We start from the raw sequence: 20,654 nt of genomic DNA on the forward strand, positions 1-20,654 counted from the left end.
ACCAAGAAACCTAGTTTGAGCTTGTCTGCCTGTGTTGTTGCAGGGGCAGTGTCTTCTTTGCCCAAAAGGTGGCAGGAGAGCCTCACTTCAAACAATAGAATCAACTGCTTAAGTAGAAACCAGCATGGTAGTTACTGTCATAAAGTGCAGCTCTAACAGAAGGTGTGCCTGAGACGCCCCTTCCAGTAATACACAGAATTTTGATTGAGGGCCCAGCCGATGGGTTGGTGGATTTCTCCTCACATGCCACAGCAGCTTCCAAAGATAGTGGTGTGAGGAGCTGGCTCTGCAAGCAGAGCAAGATTTAAGGGAAGAAAATACACCTGTCAGAAGTGGGATTTGAACCCACGCCTCCATGAAGAGACCAGAAGGTTCAGCTTCACTGAAGATCAAGCTCTCTTGAGTCTCGCGCCTTAGACCACTCGGCCATCCTGACAGCCAAAACAGTGTGCAGGTCGGACTCTTCAGTCTGCACTTGTTGATTTTGCCGCTTGCAATGTTCCTATCAAAGTCACAGCTTTAAAGGCCCCACAATATAACATGGCCAAGAAAAAAAAAAAAAAACAGAACAAGAAACAATGCACATGCACGACCACCGAGGGATGCAGATAACTTTTTAGCGTCCTGCAATAGTAAAGCACGTTTTACACAGGTCACAAGTTTTTAAAGGTCATTTCTGTCTAAGTGTGCATTGAGAGAGACTGAGGTTTTAGGGAGCAAACACAAAAGCTGCTGCTGCCAAGGGTTTCTGCCCGGTCTCGAACCGGGGACCTTTCGCGTGTGAGGCGAACATGATAACCACTACACTACAGAAACAAGCTTGCTGGTTTGACTGAAGGAGCACAGTTCCCCTCATATGTTTGCACGATTTCCTCTATACTTTATCAGCAGTTGCTCGGAATGCGAGGGGTAAGTGTGAAAATTGCAGCGGTGTCAGCCAGCATGCATACACTCAGACGTCCTGAAAAATCCCACAGTTGCGGGCAGAGACAGACAAATATCTGATGCCTAAATGCCAGGAAGGAGAGCCTGTGAAATCATCACACAGGGCGCACTGAGAGCAAGCAGGAAGGAAGCCAAGGCATTGTAATCCATTTTTCGCCTGAGGCAAAAAATATGTTTTGCGCAACAATGCTTCGAGTGGAATGAGAAATGTTGAGGGGTTGTGTATTTTGAGCAGGATTTGATTGTTTTCCGCTAAAATGGGCTCGTCCGGGATTTGAATCTGGGACCTCTCGCACCCTAAGCGAGAATCATAGCCCTAGACCAACGAGCCTGGGCACAGAAATGCAACGGCTCCGACCCTGCTCGGAGGGTTGGTGACAGAGAGTGGGAGACTACATCCCAAAGCAAGAAACTGCACATGGTGCTCTCTTCTGCAGTACGACTAGAGTCATTTGCATGGTCTTCATCGAACATGACATAAAAAGCCTCTATCCTTTAGACATTTTGGCCCAGATTTACAAGAAAATGACTAAGCGCGACGCTGTGCCAAATTTGCAAGCCCCACGCGCCGTCATTTTCAAAATGCAGGGAAGCGCCGTATTTAGTAGAATACAGCGCACCCCTGTGCTTCCCCCTGCGCCAGCTCTATATTAGCTGCTGAGCGCCAACGCAGCCGTTCTTGCACCATGGTACAAGGATGACTGCGTTGAGGGGGAAATTGTTTTTGTGCAGGAAGGGACACCTTCCTGCCCAAAAAAAAAATCTTCAATGGTGATTTGCTCTTACTTCTATGTGTGCTGCAGAATGCATCACACATAGAAAGAGCAAAACCAAGGAGAAATGAAAACATTTCTCCTCAGTGCGCCACTCTAACGACACCCCTGGGATGGCGTTGGATTTTGGTGCTGACGCAGATTTACGCCAACTCCTAAATCTGGAGCAGCATCAAAATGCTATGGTGTTGCTGTGGCACACTCCCAACAACACCCATTGCACACCCCTTCCAGGGAACGCGCTGCGTGCTAAGGGGCCGTATTTACAAGGTGGTGTTAAGCCACAAAAAGTGGCTGAACGCCATCTTGTAAATACCGCGCAGTGCATAGTGCCACGGGGGCGTCACTAAAAGTGATGCTCCGGTGGCGATAGGACCTTGTAAGTCTGGCACTTTATTTGCTCAAGGTGTGTGTTCTTGGTGAGGGCAGGAAAGCTATTTTTGCTCTCGTACCTTCCTTCCTTGGCTGGCTTGAATGCTGTAGGCTCAGGCTTCATTGCAAAGGTCAAACAGTGAGCAACTGACTGCCGTAAGCTGGCGCAACTCCTCTTGGTGAGCTGTGACAGATGCCCCAGGAGCGTAGTACCTCACGATGGTGAGGGATAGACACAGTCTCTTTTATCTCAGCTTGCCTGTCAGGTGAGGCAGGAAATGCAAATACTGTGAAAAAGCCCAGCGTCTCGAACCAGGGACCTTTCGCATGTGAGGTGCGCATGATAACCACTACACTAGACAAACAGACACACTTGCCGGCTTGCTTCATGTGGCTATGCATTGTACTGGAACCACCACACTATGGAAACAGACACACCTGCTTGCTTTATGTGGCTATGCATTGGACTGGGATGCAAGGATGAGGGCCAATGTTCATGACGCTCAAAGCTGAGCCTTCCGGAACACGATCTCTTCCCTTGGAAGAAAGGAACTGGGATCACTTTCATTCCAAGAGGTGATTTCAGAACTGGACCCGAAATTACCATGGAGAAGCACTGTGCATTTAATGTTCCTACGAGCACTGCTGCTCCAGCACAGAAAAGCAGTTGCAAAGAAATCTCGCATACCTTCATGATGCTGAACCGTCTCGACGCCAGTATAAAGCATGTATTGCATTGCAACATGACATCTTACAAGAGTGAAAAGCAGAAATACTCCTGTTTAAAACACAGACTGAACCTATAAAGGTAGGGGTTTGTCTGGGATTTGAACCGAGGTCCTCTCACACCCGAAGCGAGAATCATACCCCTATACCAACTAGACTGCCGCTGCATAATCATTTGAAACATCTTCTGAAGCGTCTTTCCGAAAAGCAGGGCCATTTGGAGGCTCTCTCTCTCTAAGCGTGCCATAGCAATTGATGTTTTCTGTCAAGGATTTTTTGTTTGTCTCTAGCAAGGCAAGAGGTAGTCAAAATGCCCTGTGCCAGTGAGCTGAACTAGGGCACTGATGTGAAAAGCAGACCCTTTCTGGTAGTTGTAACCCGCTGCAAGTCATGGACCCTTGCACCTTAGACTTCCCAACCAGAAGCACTGAAGGGCCTGCTAGCTCTTGAGCCAGAGGAGCATGCCTCTTGGATTCAAGCACACTTGCTCGATCAGCGCTCGATGAGGCTCGATCAGGCGAGATTTATATTAGTGGCTCATAGGCCTGAAACACTCACCTGGGAGACGCAGGGTGGCTGATTTCCCGGAATGGCCCTTGATGGGGAAATCACCTCCTTTCCCCCGCCTCATTTCATAATTGTGTGCTAGTCGCAAGACAGTGTTCAGGGGTTCATGGGTACTGCCTACTCCCAGCTGCCTCTCTGTCTTCTTCATGTAAATTGCAAGTCACGAGGAGGCACCATTGCCAATATGCTCCGCCCACCTAACCAAGAAACCTAGTTTGAGCTTGTCTGCCTGTGTTGTTGCAGGGGCAGTGTCTTCTTTGCCCAAAAGGTGGCAGGAGAGCCTCACTTCAAACGATAGAATCAACTGCTTAAGTAGAAACCAGCATGGTAGTTACTGTCATAAAGTGCAGCTCTAACAGAAGGTGTGCCTGAGACGTCCCTTCCAGTAATACACCGAATTTTGATTGAGGGCCCAGCCGATGGGTTGGTGGATTTCTCCTCACATGCCACAGCAGCTTCCAAAGATAGTGGTGTGAGGAGCTGGCTCTGCAAGCAGAGCAAGATTTAAGGGAAGAAAATACACCTGTCAGAAGTGGGATTTGAACCCACGCCTCCATGAAGAGACCAGAAGGCTCAGCTTCACTGAAGATCAAGCTCTCTTGAGTCTGGCGCCTTAGACCACTCGGCCATCCTGACAGCCAAAACAGTGTGCAGGTCGGACTCTTCAGTCTGCACTTGTTGATTTTGCCGCTTGCAATGTTCCTATCAAAGTCACAGCTTTAAAGGCCCCACAATATAACATGGCCAAGAAAAAAAAAAAAAAACAGAACAAGAAACAAGAAACAATGCACATGCACGACTCCGAGGGATGCAGATAACTTTTTAGCGTCCTGCAATAGTAAAGCACGTTTTACACAGGTCACAAGTTTTTAAAGGTCATTTCTGTCTAAGTGTGCATTGAGAGAGACTGAGGTTTTAGGGAGCAAACACAAAAGCTGCTGCTGCCAAGTGTTTCTGTCCGGTCTCGAACCGGGGACCTTTCGCGTGTGAGGCGAACGTGATAACCACTACACAACAGAAACAAGCTTGCTGGTTTGACTGAAGGAGCACAGTTCCCCTCATATGTTCGCACGATTTCCTCTATACTTTATCAGCAGTTGCTCGGAATGCGAGGGGTAAGTGTGAAAATTGCAGCGGTGTCAGCCAGCATGCATACACTCAGACGTCCTGAAAAATCCCACAGCTGCGGGCAGAGACAGACAAATATCTGATGCCTAAATGCCAGGAAGGAGAGCCTGTGAAATCATCACACAGGGCGCACTGAGAGCAAGCAGGAAGGAAGCCAAGGCATTGTAATCCATTTTTCGCCTGAGGCAAAAAATATGTTTTGCGCAACAATGCTTCGAGTGGAATGAGAAATATTGAGGGGTTGTGTATTTTGAGCAGGATTTGATTGTTTTCCGCTAAAATGGGCTTGTCCGGGATTTGAACCTGGGACCTCTCGCACCCTAAGCGAGAATCATACCCCTAGACCAACGAGCCTGGGCACAGAAATGCAACGGCTCCGACCCTGCTCGGAGGGTTGGTGACAGAGAGTGGGAGACTACATCCCAAAGCAAGAAACTGCACATGGTGCTCTCTTCTGCAGTACGACTAGAGTCATTTGCATGGTCTTCATCGAACATGACATAAAAAGCCTCTATCCTTTAGACATTTTGGCCCAGATTTACAAGAAAATGACTAAGCGCGACGCTGTGCCAAATTTGCAAGCCCCACGCGCCGTCATTTTCAAAATGCAGGGAAGCGCCGTATTTAGTAGAATACAGCGCACCCCTGTGCTTCCCCCTGCGCCAGCTCTAAATTAGCTGCTGAGCGCCAACGCAGCCGTTCTTGCACCATGGTACAAGGATGACTGCGTTGAGGGGGAAATTGTTTTTGTGCAGGAAGGGACACCTTCCTGCCCAAAAAAAAAATCTTCAATGGTGATTTGCTCTTACTTCTATGTGTGCTGCAGAATGCATCACACATAGAAAGAGCAAAAACAAGGAGAAATGAAAACATTTCTCCTCAGTGCGCCACTCTAACGACACCCCTGGGATGGCGTTGGATTTTGGTGCTGACGCAGATTTACGCCAACTCCTAAATCTGGAGCAGTATCAAAATGCTATGGTGTTGCTGTGGCACTCTCCCAACAACACCCATTGCACGCCCCTTCCAGGGAACGCGCTGCGTGCTAAGGGGCCGTATTTACAAGGTGGTGTTAAGCCACAAAAAGTGGCTGAACGCCATCTTGTAAATACCGCGCAGTGCATAGTGCCACCGGGGCGTCACTAAAAGTGATGCTCCGGTGGCGATAGGGCCTTGTAAGTCTGGCACTTTATTTGCTCAAGGTGTGTGTTCTTGGTGAGGGCAGGAAAGCTATTTTCGCTCTCGTACCTTCCTTCCTTGGCTGGCTTGAATGCTGTAGGCTCAGGCTTCATTGCAAAGGTCAAACAGTGAGCAACTGACTGCCGTAAGCTGGCGCAACTCCTCTTGGTGAGCTGTGACAGATGCCCCAGGAGCGTAGTACCTCACGATGGTGAGGGATAGACACAGTCTCTTTTATCTCAGCTTGCCTGTCAGGTGAGGCAGGAAATGCAAATACTGTGAAAAAGCCCAGCGTCTCGAACCAGGGACCTTTCGCATGTGAGGTGCGCATGATAACCACTACACTAGACAAACAGACACACTTGCCGGCTTGCTTCATGTGGCTATGCATTGTACTGGAACCACCACACTATGGAAACAGACACACCTGCTTGCTTTATGTGGCTATGCATTGGACTGGGATGCAAGGATGAGGGCCAATGTTCATGACGCTCAAAGCTGAGCCTTCCGGAACACGATCTCTTCCCTTGGAAGAAAGGAACTGGGATCACTTTCATTCCAAGAGGTGATTTCAGAACTGGACCCGAAATTACCATGGAGAAGCACTGTGCATTTAATGTTCCTACGAGCACTGCTGCTCCAGCACAGAAAAGCAGTTGCAAAGAAATCTCGCATACCTTCATGATGCTGAACCGTCTCGACGCCAGTATAAAGCATGTATTGCATTGCAACATGACATCTTACAAGAGTGAAAAGCATAAATACTCCTGTTTAAAACACAGACTGAACCTATAAAGGTAGGGGTTTGTCTGGGATTTGAACCGAGGTCCTCTCACACCCGAAGCGAGAATCATACCCCTATACCAACTAGACTGCCGCTGCATAGTCATTTGAAACATCTTCTGAAGCGTCTTTCCGAAAAGCAGGGCCATTTGGAGGCTCTCTCTCTCTAAGCGTGCCATAGCAATTGATGTTTTCTGTCAAGGATTTTTTGTTTGTCTCTAGCAAGGCAAGAGGTAGTCAAAATGCCCTGTGCCAGTGAGCTGAACTAGGGCACTGATGTGAAAAGCAGACCCTTTCTGGTAGTTGTAACCCGCTGCAAGTCATGGACCCTTGCACCTTAGACTTCCCAACCAGAAGCACTGAAGGGCCTGCTAGCTCTTGAGCCAGAGGAGCATGCCTCTTGGATTCAAGCACACTTGCTCGATCATCGCTCGATCAGGCGAGATTTATATTAGTGGCTCATAGGCCTGAAACACTCACCTGGGAGACGCAGGGTGGCTGATTTCCCGGAATGGCCCTTGATGGGGAAATCACCTCCTTTCCCCCGCCTCATTTCAGAATTGTGTGCTAGTCGCAAGACAGTGTTCAGGGGTTCATGGGTACTGCCTACTCCCAGCTGCCTCTCTGTCTTCTTCATGTAAATTGCAAGTCACGAGGAGGCACCATTGCCAATATGCTCCGCCCACCTAACCAAGAAACCTAGTTTGAGCTTGTCTGCCTGTGTTGTTGCAGGGGCAGTGTCTTCTTTGCCCAAAAGGTGGCAGGAGAGCCTCACTTCAAACAATAGAATCAACTGCTTAAGTAGAAACCAGCATGGTAGTTACTGTCATAAAGTGCAGCTCTAACAGAAGGTGTGCCTGAGACGCCCCTTCCAGTAATACACAGAATTTTGATTGAGGGCCCAGCCGATGGGTTGGTGGATTTCTCCTCACATGCCACAGCAGCTTCCAAAGATAGTGGTGTGAGGAGCTGGCTCTGCAAGCAGAGCAAGATTTAAGGGAAGAAAATACACCTGTCAGAAGTGGGATTTGAACCCACGCCTCCATGAAGAGACCAGAAGGTTCAGCTTCACTGAAGATCAAGCTCTCTTGAGTCTGGCGCCTTAGACCACTCGGCCATCCTGACAGCCAAAACAGTGCGCAGGTCGGACTCTTCAGTCTGCACTTGTTGATTTTGCCGCTTGCAATGTTCCTATCAAAGTCACAGCTTTAAAGGCCCCACAATATAACATGGCCAAGAAAAAAAAAAAAAAACAGAACAAGAAACAATGCACATGCACGACCACCGAGGGATGCTGATAACTTTTTAGCGTCCTGCAATAGTAAAGCACGTTTTACACAGGTCACAAGTTTTTAAAGGTCATTTCTGTCTAAGTGTGCATTGAGAGAGACTGAGGTTTTAGGGAGCAAACACAAAAGCTGCTGCTGCCAAGGGTTTCTGCCCGGTCTCGAACCGGGGACCTTGCGCGTGTGAGGCGAACATGATAACCACTACACTACAGAAACAAGCTTGCTGGTTTGACTGAAGGAGCACAGTTCCCCTCATATGTTTGCACGATTTCCTCTATACTTTATCAGCAGTTGCTCGGAATGCGAGGGGTAAGTGTGAAAATTGCAGCGGTGTCAGCCAGCATGCATACACTCAGACGTCCTGAAAAATCCCACAGTTGCGGGCAGAGACAGACAAATATCTGATGCCTAAATGCCAGGAAGGAGAGCCTGTGAAATCATCACACAGGGCGCACTGAGAGCAAGCAGGAAGGAAGCCAAGGCATTGTAATCCATTTTTCGCCTGAGGCAAAAAATATGTTTTGCGCAACAATGCTTCGAGTGGAATGAGAAATGTTGAGGGGTTGTGTATTTTGAGCAGGATTTGATTGTTTTCCGCTAAAATGGGCTCGTCCGGGATTTGAATCTGGGACCTCTCGCACCCTAAGCGAGAATCATAGCCCTAGACCAACGAGCCTGGGCACAGAAATGCAACGGCTCCGACCCTGCTCGGAGGGTTGGTGACAGAGAGTGGGAGACTACATCCCAAAGCAAGAAACTGCACATGGTGCTCTCTTCTGCAGTACGACTAGAGTCATTTGCATGGTCTTCATCGAACATGACATAAAAAGCCTCTATCCTTTAGACATTTTGGCCCAGATTTACAAGAAAATGACTAAGCGCGACGCTGTGCCAAATTTGCAAGCCCCACGCGCCGTCATTTTCAAAATGCAGGGAAGCGCCGTATTTAGTAGAATACAGCGCACCCCTGTGCTTCCCCCTGCGCCAGCTCTATATTAGCTGCTGAGCGCCAACGCAGCCGTTCTTGCACCATGGTACAAGGATGACTGCGTTGAGGGGGAAATTGTTTTTGTGCAGGAAGGGACACCTTCCTGCCCAAAAAAAAAATCTTCAATGGTGATTTGCTCTTACTTCTATGTGTGCTGCAGAATGCATCACACATAGAAAGAGCAAAAACAAGGAGAAATTAAAACATTTCTCCTCAGTGCGCCACTCTAACGACACCCCTGGGATGGCGTTGGATTTTGGTGCTGACGCAGATTTACGCCAACTCCTAAATCTGGAGCAGCATCAAAATGCTATGGTGTTGCTGTAGCACACTCCCAACAACACCCATTGCACGCCCCTTCCAGGGAACGCGCTGCGTGCTAAGGGGCCGTATTTACAAGGTGGTGTTAAGCCACAAAAAGTGGCTGAACGCCATCTTGTAAATACCGCGCAGTGCATAGTGCCACCGGGGCGTCACTAAAAGTGATGCTCCAGTGGTGATAGGACCTTGTAAATCTGGCACTTTATTTGCTCAAGGTGTGTGTTCTTGGTGAGGGCAGGAAAGCTATTTTCGCTCTCGTACCTTCCTTCCTTGGCTGGCTTGAATGCTGTAGGCTCAGGCTTCATTGCAAAGGTCAAACAGTGAGCAACTGACTGCCGTAAGCTGGCGCAACTCCTCTTGGTGAGCTGTGACAGATGCCCCAGGAGCGTAGTACCTCACGATGGTGAGGGATAGACACAGTCTCTTTTATCTCAGCTTGCCTGTCAGGTGAGGCAGGAAATGCAAATACTGTGAAAAAGCACAGCGACTCGAACCAGGGACCTTTCGCATGTGAGGTGCGCATGATAACCACTACACTAGACAAACAGACACACTTGCCGGCTTGCTTCATGTGGCTATGCATTGTACTGGAACCACCACACTATGGAAACAGACACACCTGCTTGCTTTATGTGGCTATGCATTGGACTGGGATGCAAGGATGAGGGCCAATGTTCATGACGCTCAAAGCTGAGCCTTCCGGAACACGATCTCTTCCCTTGGAAGAAAGGAACTGGGATCACTTTCATTCCAAGAGGTGATTTCAGAACTGGACCCGAAATTACCATGGAGAAGCACTGTGCATTTAATGTTCCTACGAGCACTGCTGCTCCAGCACAGAAAAGCAGTTGCAAAGAAATCTCGCATACCTTCATGATGCTGAACCGTCTCGACGCCAGTATAAAGCATGTATTGCATTGCAACATGACATCTTACAAGAGTGAAAAGCATAAATACTCCTGTTTAAAACACAGACTGAACCTATAAAGGTAGGGGTTTGTCTGGGATTTGAACCGAGGTCCTCTCACACCCGAAGCGAGAATCATACCCCTATACCAACTAGACTGCCGCTGCATAGTCATTTGAAACATCTTCTGAAGCGTCTTTCCGAAAAGCAGGGCCATTTGGAGGCTCTCTCTCTCTAAGCGTGCCATAGCAATTGATGTTTTCTGTCAAGGATTTTTTGTTTGTCTCTAGCAAGGCAAGAGGTAGTCAAAATGCCCTGTGCCAGTGAGCTGAACTAGGGCACTGATGTGAAAAGCAGACCCTTTCTGGTAGTTGTAACCCGCTGCAAGTCATGGACCCTTGCACCTTAGACTTCCCAACCAGAAGCACTGAAGGGCCTGCTAGCTCTTGAGCCAGAGGAGCATGCCTCTTGGATTCAAGCACACTTGCTCGATCAGCGCTCGATTAGGCTCGATCAGGCGAGATTTATATTAGTGGCTCATAGGCCTGAAACACTCACCTGGGAGACGCAGGGTGGCTGATTTCCCGGAATGGCCCTTGATGGGGAAATCACCTCCTTTCCCCCGCCTCATTTCAGAATTGTGTGCTAGTCGCAAGACAGTGTTCAGGGGTTCATGGGTACTGCCTACTCCCAGCTGCCTCTCTGTCTTCTTCATGTAAATTGCAAGTCACGAGGAGGCACCATTGCCAATATGCTCCGCCCACCTAACCAAGAAACCTAGTTTGAGCTTGTCTGCCTGTGTTGTTGCAGGGGCAGTGTCTTCTTTGCCCAAAAGGTGGCAGGAGAGCCTCACTTCAAACGATAGAATCAACTGCTTAAGTAGAAACCAGCATGGTAGTTACTGTCATAAAGTGCAGCTCTAACAGAAGGTGTGCCTGAGACGCCCCTTCCAGTAATACACAGAATTTTGATTGAGGGCCCAGCCGATGGGTTGGTGGATTTCTCCTCACATGCCACAGCAGCTTCCAAAGATAGTGGTGTGAGGAGCTGGCTCTGCAAGCAGAGCAAGATTTAAGGGAAGAAAATACACCTGTCAGAAGTGGGATTTGAACCCAGCCTCCATGAAGAGACCAGAAGGCTCAGCTTCACTGAAGATCAAGCTCTCTTGAGTCTGGCGCCTTAGACCACTCGGCCATCCTGACAGCCAAAACAGTGTGCAGGTCGGACTCTTCAGTCTGCACTTGTTGATTTTGCCGCTTGCAATGTTCCTATCAAAGTCACAGCTTTAAAGGCCCCACAATATAACATGGCCAAGAAAAAAAAAAAAAAACAGAACAAGAAACAATGCACATGCACGACCACCGAGGGATGCAGATAACTTTTTAGCGTCCTGCAATAGTAAAGCACGTTTTACACAGGTCACAAGTTTTTAAAGGGCATTTCTGTCTAAGTGTGCATTGAGAGAGACTGAGGTTTTAGGGAGCAAACACAAAAGCTGCTGCTGCCAAGTGTTTCTGCCCGGTCTCGAACCGGGGACCTTTCGCGTGTGAGGCGAACGTGATAACCACTACACTACAGAAACAAGCTTGCTGGTTTGACTGAAGGAGCACAGTTCCCCTCATATGTTTGCACGATTTCCTCTATACTTTATCAGCAGTTGCTTGGAATGCGAGGGGTAAGTGTGAAAATTGCAGCGGTGTCAGCCAGCATGCATACACTCAGACGTCCTGAAAAATCCCACAGCTGCGGGCAGAGACAGACAAATATCTGATGCCTAAATGCCAGGAAGGAGAGCCTGTGAAATCATCACACAGGGCGCACTGAGAGCAAGCAGGAAGGAAGCCAAGGCATTGTAATCCATTTTTCGCCTGAGGCAAAAAATATGTTTTGCGCAACAATGCTTCGAGTGGAATGAGAAATGTTGAGGGGTTGTGTATTTTGAGCAGGATTTGATTGTTTTCCGCTAAAATGGGCTTGTCCGGGATTTGAACCTGGGACCTCTCGCACCCTAAGCGAGAATCATACCCCTAGACCAACGAGCCTGGGCACAGAAATGCAACGGCTCCGACCCTGCTCGGAGGGTTGGTGACAGAGAGTGGGAGACTACATCCCAAAGCAAGAAACTGCACATGGTGCTCTCTTCTGCAGTACGACTAGAGTCATTTGCATGGTCTTCATCGAACATGACATAAAAAGCCTCTATCCTTTAGACATTTTGGCCCAGATTTACAAGAAAATGACTAAGCGCGACGCTGTGCCAAATTTGCAAGCCCCACGCGCCGTCATTTTCAAAATGCAGGGAAGCGCCGTATTTAGTAGAATACAGCGCACCCCTGTGCTTCCCCCTGCGCCAGCTCTAAATTAGCTGCTGAGCGCCAACGCAGCCGTTCTTGCACCATGGTACAAGGATGACTGCGTTGAGGGGGAAATTGTTTTTGTGCAGGAAGGGACACCTTCCTGCCCAAAAAAAAAATCTTCAATGGTGATTTGCTCTTACTTCTATGTGTGCTGCAGAATGCATCACACATAGAAAGAGCAAAAACAAGGAGAAATGAAAACATTTCTCCTCAGTGCGCCACTCTAACGACACCCCTGGGATGGCGTTGGATTTTGGTGCTGACGCAGATTTACGCCAACTCCTAAATCTGGAGCAGTATCAAAATGCTATGGTGTTGCTGTGGCACTCTCCCAACAACACCCATTGCACGCCCCTTCCAGGGAACGCGCTGCGTGCTAAGGGGCCGTATTTACAAGGTGGTGTTAAGCCACAAAAAGTGGCTGAACGCCATCTTGTAAATACCGCGCAGTGCATAGTGCCACCGGGGCGTCACTAAAAGTGATGCTCCGGTGGCGATAGGGCCTTGTAAGTCTGGCACTTTATTTGCTCAAGGTGTGTGTTCTTGGTGAGGGCAGGAAAGCTATTTTCGCTCTCGTACCTTCCTTCCTTGGCTGGCTTGAATGCTGTAGGCTCAGGCTTCATTGCAAAGGTCAAACAGTGAGCAACTGACTGCCGTAAGCTGGCGCAACTCCTCTTGGTGAGCTGTGACAGATGCCCCAGGAGCGTAGTACCTCACGATGGTGAGGGATAGACACAGTCTCTTTTATCTCAGCTTGCCTGTCAGGTGAGGCAGGAAATGCAAATACTGTGAAAAAGCCCAGCGTCTCGAACCAGGGACCTTTCGCATGTGAGGTGCGCATGATAACCACTACACTAGACAAACAGACACACTTGCCGGCTTGCTTCATGTGGCTATGCATTGTACTGGAACCACCACACTATGGAAACAGACACACCTGCTTGCTTTATGTGGCTATGCATTGGACTGGGATGCAAGGATGAGGGCCAATGTTCATGACGCTCAAAGCTGAGCCTTCCGGAACACGATCTCTTCCCTTGGAAGAAAGGAACTGGGATCACTTTCATTCCAAGAGGTGATTTCAGAACTGGACCCGAAATTACCATGGAGAAGCACTGTGCATTTAATGTTCCTACGAGCACTGCTGCTCCAGCACAGAAAAGCAGTTGCAAAGAAATCTTGCATACCTTCATGATGCTGAACCGTCTCGACGCCAGTATAAAGCATGTATTGCATTGCAACATGACATCTTACAAGAGTGAAAAGCAGAAATACTCCTGTTTAAAACACAGACTGAACCTATAAAGGTAGGGGTTTGTCTGGGATTTGAACCGAGGTCCTCTCACACCCGAAGCGAGAATCATACCCCTATACCAACTAGACTGCCGCTGCATAATCATTTGAAACATCTTCTGAAGCGTCTTTCCGAAAAGCAGGGCCATTTGGAGGCTCTCTCTCTCTAAGCGTGCCATAGCAATTGATGTTTTCTGTCAAGGATTTTTTGTTTGTCTCTAGCAAGGCAAGAGGTAGTCAAAATGCCCTGTGCCAGTGAGCTGAACTAGGGCACTGATGTGAAAAGCAGACCCTTTCTGGTAGTTGTAACCCGCTGCAAGTCATGGACCCTTGCACCTTAGACTTCCCAACCAGAAGCACTGAAGGGCCTGCTAGCTCTTGAGCCAGAGGAGCATGCCTCTTGGATTCAAGCACACTTGCTCGATCATCGCTCGATCAGGCGAGATTTATATTAGTGGCTCATAGGCCTGAAACACTCACCTGGGAGACGCAGGGTGGCTGATTTCCCGGAATGGCCCTTGATGGGGAAATCACCTCCTTTCCCCCGCCTCATTTCAGAATTGTGTGCTAGTCGCAAGACAGTGTTCAGGGGTTCATGGGTACTGCCTACTCCCAGCTGCCTCTCTGTCTTCTTCATGTAAATTGCAAGTCACGAGGAGGCACCATTGCCAATATGCTCCGCCCACCTAACCAAGAAACCTAGTTTGAGCTTGTCTGCCTGTGTTGTTGCAGGGGCAGTGTCTTCTTTGCCCAAAAGGTGGCAGGAGAGCCTCACTTCAAACAATAGAATCAACTGCTTAAGTAGAAACCAGCATGGTAGTTACTGTCATAAAGTGCAGCTCTAACAGAAGGTGTGCCTGAGACGCCCCTTCCAGTAATACACAGAATTTTGATTGAGGGCCCAGCCGATGGGTTGGTGGATTTCTCCTCACATGCCACAGCAGCTTCCAAAGATAGTGGTGTGAGGAGCTGGCTCTGCAAGCAGAGCAAGATTTAAGGGAAGAAAATACACCTGTCAGAAGTGGGATTTGAACCCACGCCTCCATGAAGAGACCAGAAGGTTCAGCTTCACTGAAGATCAAGCTCTCTTGAGTCTGGCGCCTTAGACCACTCGGCCATCCTGACAGCCAAAACAGTGTGCAGGTCGGACTCTTCAGTCTGCACTTGTTGATTTTGCCGCTTGCAATGTTCCTATCAAATCACAGCTTTAAAGGCCCCACAATATAACATGGCCAAGAAAAAAAAAAAAAAACAGAACAAGAAACAATGCACATGCACGACCACCGAGGGATGCAGATAACTTTTTAGCGTCCTGCAATAGTAAAGCACGTTTTACACAGGTCACAAGTTTTTAAAGGTCATTTCTGTCTAAGTGTGCATTGAGAGAGACTGAGGTTTTAGGGAGCAAACACAAAAGCTGCTGCTGCCAAGGGTTTCTGCCCGGTCTCGAACCGGGGACCTTTCGCGTGTGAGGCGAACATGATAACCACTACACTACAGAAACAAGCTTGCTGGTTTGACTGAAGGAGCACAGTTCCCCTCATATGTTTGCACGATTTCCTCTATACTTTATCAGCAGTTGCTCGGAATGCGAGGGGTAAGTGTGAAAATTGCAGCGGTGTCAGCCAGCATGCATACACTCAGACGTCCTGAAAAATCCCACAGTTGCGGGCAGAGACAGACAAATATCTGATGCCTAAATGCCAGGAAGGAGAGCCTGTGAAATCATCACACAGGGCGCACTGAGAGCAAGCAGGAAGGAAGCCAAGGCATTGTAATCCATTTTTCGCCTGAGGCAAAAAATATGTTTTGCGCAACAATGCTTCGAGTGGAATGAGAAATGTTGAGGGGTTGTGTATTTTGAGCAGGATTTGATTGTTTTCCGCTAAAATGGGCTCGTCCGGGATTTGAATCTGGGACCTCTCGCACCCTAAGCGAGAATCATAGCCCTAGACCAACGAGCCTGGGCACAGAAATGCAACGGCTCCGACCCTGCTCGGAGGGTTGGTGACAGAGAGTGGGAGACTACATCCCAAAGCAAGAAACTGCACATGGTGCTCTCTTCTGCAGTACGACTAGAGTCATTTGCATGGTCTTCATCGAACATGACATAAAAAGCCTCTATCCTTTAGACATTTTGGCCCAGATTTACAAGAAAATGACTAAGCGCGACGCTGTGCCAAATTTGCAAGCCCCACGCGCCGTCATTTTCAAAATGCAGGGAAGCGCCGTATTTAGTAGAATACAGCGCACCCCTGTGCTTCCCCCTGCGCCAGCTCTATATTAGCTGCTGAGCGCCAACGCAGCCGTTCTTGCACCATGGTACAAGGATGACTGCGTTGAGGGGGAAATTGTTTTTGTGCAGGAAGGGACACCTTCCTGCCCAAAAAAAAAATCTTCAATGGTGATTTGCTCTTACTTCTATGTGTGCTGCAGAATGCATCACACATAGAAAGAGCAAAAACAAGGAGAAATGAAAACATTTCTCCTCAGTGCGCCACTCTAACGACACCCCTGGGATGGCGTTGGATTTTGGTGCTGACGCAGATTTACGCCAACTCCTAAATCTGGAGCAGCATCAAAATGCTATGGTGTTGCTGTGGCACACTCCCAACAACACCCATTGCACGCCCCTTCCAGGGAACGCGCTGCGTGCTAAGGGGCCGTATTTACAAGGTGGTGTTAAGCCACAAAAAGTGGCTGAACGCCATCTTGTAAATACCGCGCAGTGCATAGTGCCACGGGGGCGTCACTAAAAGTGATGCTCCGGTGGCGATAGGACCTTGTAAGTCTGGCACTTTATTTGCTCAAGGTGTGTGTTCTTGGTGAGGGCAGGAAAGCTATTTTTGCTCTCGTACCTTCCTTCCTTGGCTGGCTTGAATGCTGTAGGCTCAGGCTTCATTGCAAAGGTCAAACAGTGAGCAACTGACTGCCGTAAGCTGGCGCAACTCCTCTTGGTGAGCTGTGACAGATGCCCCAGGAGCGTAGTACCTCACGATGGTGAGGGATAGACACAGTCTCTTTTATCTCAGCTTGCCTGTCAGGTGAGGCAGGAAATGCAAATACTGTGAAAAAGCCCAGCGTCTCGAACCAGGGACCTTTCGCATGTGAGGTGCGCATGATAACCACTACACTAGACAAACAGACACACTTGCCGGCTTGCTTCATGTGGCTATGCATTGTACTGGAACCACCACACTATGGAAACAGACACACCTGCTTGCTTTATGTGGCTATGCATTGGACTGGGATGCAAGGATGAGGGCCAATGTTCATGACGCTCAAAGCTGAGCCTTCCGGAACACGATCTCTTCCCTTGGAAGAAAGGAACTGGGATCACTTTCATTCCAAGAGGTGATTTCAGAACTGGACCCGAAATTACCATGGAGAAGCACTGTGCATTTAATGTTCCTACGAGCACTGCTGCTCCAGCACAGAAAAGCAGTTGCAAAGAAATCTCGCATACCTTCATGATGCTGAACCGTCTCGACGCCAGTATAAAGCATGTATTGCATTGCAACATGACATCTTACAAGAGTGAAAAGCAGAAATACTCCTGTTTAAAACACAGACTGAACCTATAAAGGTAGGGGTTTGTCTGGGATTTGAACCGAGGTCCTCTCACACCCGAAGCGAGAATCATACCCCTATACCAACTAGACTGCCGCTGCATAATCATTTGAAACATCTTCTGAAGCGTCTTTCCGAAAAGCAGGGCCATTTGGAGGCTCTCTCTCTCTAAGCGTGCCATAGCAATTGATGTTTTCTGTCAAGGATTTTTTGTTTGTCTCTAGCAAGGCAAGAGGTAGTCAAAATGCCCTGTGCCAGTGAGCTGAACTAGGGCACTGATGTGAAAAGCAGACCCTTTCTGGTAGTTGTAACCCGCTGCAAGTCATGGACCCTTGCACCTTAGACTTCCCAACCAGAAGCACTGAAGGGCCTGCTAGCTCTTGAGCCAGAGGAGCATGCCTCTTGGATTCAAGCACACTTGCTCGATCAGCGCTCGATGAGGCTCGATCAGGCGAGATTTATATTAGTGGCTCATAGGCCTGAAACACTCACCTGGGAGACGCAGGGTGGCTGATTTCCCGGAATGGCCCTTGATGGGGAAATCACCTCCTTTCCCCCGCCTCATTTCAGAATTGTGTGCTAGTCGCAAGACAGTGTTCAGGGGTTCATGGGTACTGCCTACTCCCAGCTGCCTCTCTGTCTTCTTCATGTAAATTGCAAGTCACGAGGAGGCACCATTGCCAATATGCTCCGCCCACCTAACCAAGAAACCTAGTTTGAGCTTGTCTGCCTGTGTTGTTGCAGGGGCAGTGTCTTCTTTGCCCAAAAGGTGGCAGGAGAGCCTCACTTCAAACGATAGAATCAACTGCTTAAGTAGAAACCAGCATGGTAGTTACTGTCATAAAGTGCAGCTCTAACAGAAGGTGTGCCTGAGACGTCCCTTCCAGTAATACACAGAATTTTGATTGAGGGCCCAGCCGATGGGTTGGTGGATTTCTCCTCACATGCCACAGCAGCTTCCAAAGATAGTGGTGTGAGGAGCTGGCTCTGCAAGCAGAGCAAGATTTAAGGGAAGAAAATACACCTGTCAGAAGTGGGATTTGAACCCACGCCTCCATGAAGAGACCAGAAGGCTCAGCTTCACTGAAGATCAAGCTCTCTTGAGTCTGGCGCCTTAGACCACTCGGCCATCCTGACAGCCAAAACAGTGTGCAGGTCGGACTCTTCAGTCTGCACTTGTTGATTTTGCCGCTTGCAATGTTCCTATCAAAGTCACAGCTTTAAAGGCCCCACAATATAACATGGCCAAGAAAAAAAAAAAAAAACAGAACAAGAAACAAGAAACAATGCACATGCACGACTCCGAGGGATGCAGATAACTTTTTAGCGTCCTGCAATAGTAAAGCACGTTTTACACAGGTCACAAGTTTTTAAAGGTCATTTCTGTCTAAGTGTGCATTGAGAGAGACTGAGGTTTTAGGGAGCAAACACAAAAGCTGCTGCTGCCAAGTGTTTCTGTCCGGTCTCGAACCGGGGACCTTTCGCGTGTGAGGCGAACGTGATAACCACTACACAACAGAAACAAGCTTGCTGGTTTGACTGAAGGAGCACAGTTCCCCTCATATGTTCGCACGATTTCCTCTATACTTTATCAGCAGTTGCTCGGAATGCGAGGGATAAGTGTGAAAATTGCAGCGGTGTCAGCCAGCATGCATACACTCAGACGTCCTGAAAAATCCCACAGCTGCGGGCAGAGACAGACAAATATCTGATACCTAAATGCCATGAAGGTGAGCCTGTGAAATCATCACACAGGGCGCACTGAGAGCAAGCAGGAAGGAAGCCAAGGCATTGTAATCCATTTTTCGCCTGAGGCAAAAAATATGTTTTGCGCAACAATGCTTCGAGTGGAATGAGAAATATTGAGGGGTTGTGTATTTTGAGCAGGATTTGATTGTTTTCCGCTAAAATGGGCTTGTCCGGGATTTGAACCTGGGACCTCTCGCACCCTAAGCGAGAATCATACCCCTAGACCAACGAGCCTGGGCACAGAAATGCAACGGCTCCGACCCTGCTCGGAGGGTTGGTGACAGAGAGTGGGAGACTACATCCCAAAGCAAGAAACTGCACATGGTGCTCTCTTCTGCAGTACGACTAGAGTCATTTGCATGGTCTTCATCGAACATGACATAAAAAGCCTCTATCCTTTAGACATTTTGGCCCAGATTTACAAGAAAATGACTAAGCGTGACGCTGTGCCAAATTTGCAAGCCCCACGCGCCGTCATTTTCAAAATGCAGGGAAGCGCCGTATTTAGTAGAATACAGCGCACCCCTGTGCTTCCCCCTGCGCCAGCTCTAAATTAGCTGCTGAGCGCCAACGCAGCCGTTCTTGCACCATGGTACAAGGATGACTGCGTTGAGGGGGAAATTGTTTTTGTGCAGGAAGGGACACCTTCCTGCCCAAAAAAAAAATCTTCAATGGTGATTTGCTCTTACTTCTATGTGTGCTGCAGAATGCATCACACATAGAAAGAGCAAAAACAAGGAGAAATGAAAACATTTCTCCTCAGTGCGCCACTCTAACGACACCCCTGGGATGGCGTTGGATTTTGGTGCTGACGCAGATTTACGCCAACTCCTAAATCTGGAGCAGTATCAAAATGCTATGGTGTTGCTGTGGCACTCTCCCAACAACACCCATTGCACGCCCCTTCCAGGGAACGCGCTGCGTGCTAAGGGGCCGTATTTACAAGGTGGTGTTAAGCCACAAAAAGTGGCTGAACGCCATCTTGTAAATACCGCGCAGTGCATAGTGCCACCGGGGCGTCACTAAAAGTGATGCTCCGGTGGCGATAGGGCCTTGTAAGTCTGGCACTTTATTTGCTCAAGGTGTGTGTTCTTGGTGAGGGCAGGAAAGCTATTTTCGCTCTCGTACCTTCCTTCCTTGGCTGGCTTGAATGCTGTAGGCTCAGGCTTCATTGCAAAGGTCAAACAGTGAGCAACTGACTGCCGTAAGCTGGCGCAACTCCTCTTGGTGAGCTGTGACAGATGCCCCAGGAGCGTAGTACCTCACGATGGTGAGGGATAGACACAGTCTCTTTTATCTCAGCTTGCCTGTCAGGTGAGGCAGGAAATGCAAATACTGTGAAAAAGCCCAGCGTCTCGAACCAGGGACCTTTCGCATGTGAGGTGCGCATGATAACCACTACACTAGACAAACAGACACACTTGCCGGCTTGCTTCATGTGGCTATGCATTGTACTGGAACCACCACACTATGGAAACAGACACACCTGCTTGCTTTATGTGGCTATGCATTGGACTGGGATGCAAGGATGAGGGCCAATGTTCATGACGCTCAAAGCTGAGCCTTCCGGAACACGATCTCTTCCCTTGGAAGAAAGGAACTGGGATCACTTTCATTCCAAGAGGTGATTTCAGAACTGGACCCGAAATTACCATGGAGAAGCACTGTGCATTTAATGTTCCTACGAGCACTGCTGCTCCAGCACAG

General features: G+C 48.7%; 7 non-coding genes across 7 annotated transcripts; all 7 read right to left on the minus strand.

Moving 5' to 3' along the window:
- Nucleotides 1-743: 743 nt before the first annotated feature.
- Nucleotides 744-816, minus strand: TRNAV-CAC (transfer RNA valine (anticodon CAC)). Its single transcript has one exon. It is a non-coding gene; the product is annotated as a tRNA-Val (tRNA).
- Nucleotides 817-3,907: 3,091 nt separating this feature from the next.
- Nucleotides 3,908-4,019, minus strand: TRNAL-CAA (transfer RNA leucine (anticodon CAA)). Its single transcript has 2 exons — nucleotides 3,982-4,019; nucleotides 3,908-3,953 (listed from the first exon to the last, which is right to left on the minus strand). It is a non-coding gene; the product is annotated as a tRNA-Leu (tRNA).
- Nucleotides 4,020-7,486: 3,467 nt separating this feature from the next.
- On the minus strand, nucleotides 7,487-7,598 carry TRNAL-CAA (transfer RNA leucine (anticodon CAA)). Its single transcript has 2 exons — nucleotides 7,561-7,598; nucleotides 7,487-7,532 (listed from the first exon to the last, which is right to left on the minus strand). It is a non-coding gene; the product is annotated as a tRNA-Leu (tRNA).
- A 3,889-nt stretch (nucleotides 7,599-11,487) lies between these two features.
- On the minus strand, nucleotides 11,488-11,560 carry TRNAV-CAC (transfer RNA valine (anticodon CAC)). The gene has a single exon. It is a non-coding gene; the product is annotated as a tRNA-Val (tRNA).
- Nucleotides 11,561-14,641: 3,081 nt separating this feature from the next.
- TRNAL-CAA (transfer RNA leucine (anticodon CAA)) lies at nucleotides 14,642-14,753 on the minus strand. The gene is made up of 2 exons: nucleotides 14,716-14,753; nucleotides 14,642-14,687 (listed from the first exon to the last, which is right to left on the minus strand). It is a non-coding gene; the product is annotated as a tRNA-Leu (tRNA).
- A 306-nt stretch (nucleotides 14,754-15,059) lies between these two features.
- TRNAV-CAC (transfer RNA valine (anticodon CAC)) lies at nucleotides 15,060-15,132 on the minus strand. The gene has a single exon. It is a non-coding gene; the product is annotated as a tRNA-Val (tRNA).
- Nucleotides 15,133-18,223: 3,091 nt separating this feature from the next.
- TRNAL-CAA (transfer RNA leucine (anticodon CAA)) lies at nucleotides 18,224-18,335 on the minus strand. The gene is made up of 2 exons: nucleotides 18,298-18,335; nucleotides 18,224-18,269 (listed from the first exon to the last, which is right to left on the minus strand). It is a non-coding gene; the product is annotated as a tRNA-Leu (tRNA).
- Between the last annotated feature and the right edge of the window lie 2,319 nt (nucleotides 18,336-20,654).

This window comes from Pleurodeles waltl, unplaced genomic scaffold, assembly GCF_031143425.1.
Source record: "Pleurodeles waltl isolate 20211129_DDA unplaced genomic scaffold, aPleWal1.hap1.20221129 scaffold_390, whole genome shotgun sequence".
Taxonomy (NCBI): Eukaryota; Metazoa; Chordata; class Amphibia; order Caudata; family Salamandridae; genus Pleurodeles; species Pleurodeles waltl.